The following is a 1,391-nucleotide window of genomic DNA, read 5'->3' on the forward strand; positions in this document are numbered from 1 at the left end:
CCTTTCCCACTGTACAAAAAAGACTCAGCTGTTGAAGTAAAGTCTTTTTTTTTAAAATATAGATTTATTTGAAGCACAGGAAACATCAGGATAGGCACAAATATAAAGAGAAATATTAAACATGGCAATGAGCTTGCAGCCAGACAATGCAAGCAATAACTTAGAGGCAGAGGTTACCATTTCATGTATGAAAACCTGCTGAAAATTGGTTATCATTCGTACTAGACACTCTAGGCTTTGCTCATCTCAGTTTTAATTTGAAAATATCTTGTCATTTCATCCCTTCAAAGTTTTTATTTAGAAGTGTTTGTGTAAGTAACTATATATATTAAATACTGTATAAAGTGCATTCAGATGAAGGATGGAAAAAGGTAAAGGTCCAATTTCCAGTGCATGAAAGGAGACTGAGGCAAAACATACTCAAATCATTGACTAGAAAGAGCTTGGTTATGAACCAAACCCTAAGAACACACTGAGTAATGGCACAGTAATGCAAACATGGTTTCTAGGAGACAACTTTAGAGTAGACACTAACTGCTAGAACTATGGCTTGACAGCATATTTGCCTTTAAAGTTTTGCAGAGCAAGGTCACATTCCTCTGTTGATAGTTGCTAGAATAAAAAATATGCTGAAATTTGAAATGTTCCTCCTAATGTGATCCTGAACAGTTGTTACTGTAAACAACATTCTGTTTATTTGCAAACGGCCCATTAATTCTTGGGTCTTAGTGTCTACATTTTCCTGCAGACTGTGAGCTGCTATCTTGGAATTCCAATTAGTTTTCTGTTGTTAGAAGTGCAGCCATTTCCATCTTAAACTAGTCTTTAATATTAAAGTTGTTTCTGCTAAGGTCAGTGAATCAGCATATCTCGATCAGAAGCTGAGGTTTTGTAGTTCACAAGTAGTTAAGGGAAATCTAAGGACAGCTAAAAGCAAACACCAGCTTAACTCTCAGCTTCTTCTAACTCATTTGTGTGTCTCACAAACTTGAGAACGGCTAAGGGATATTGCTAATTAAAACACACTGGAATATTGTTTTCCCTTAAGTCATGTTGGGGATGTAGAGGAATTGAGCAGCACCAAAAATTCCACTTGTTTTTAAACAAGTGGACTCCTCAGTCTCCATTCTGAGAGGTCACTGCAGTGCTGGATCCTCTTACCCCTCTTAGCATATCTGTTACTTCTGTGGAACCATGGACTTGGAAGACACTGAACATTCCCAGTCTTGTGATAGTGATGTTAAGGATAGAACAGTGGTTTTTCCCTTACACACAAACAGGAGTAACTCCTCCTGATACAAAAGTAAAATCAGACTTTTTTTTTTTTTTCTTTTAACTTGCAACTTCCATCTCTATATCAATTGTGCTTATGAACACCTAGGGGAAAAATC

Source organism: Acanthisitta chloris, unplaced genomic scaffold (assembly GCF_000695815.1).
Source record: "Acanthisitta chloris isolate BGI_N310 unplaced genomic scaffold, ASM69581v1 scaffold13471, whole genome shotgun sequence".
Classification (NCBI taxonomy): Eukaryota; Metazoa; Chordata; class Aves; order Passeriformes; family Acanthisittidae; genus Acanthisitta; species Acanthisitta chloris.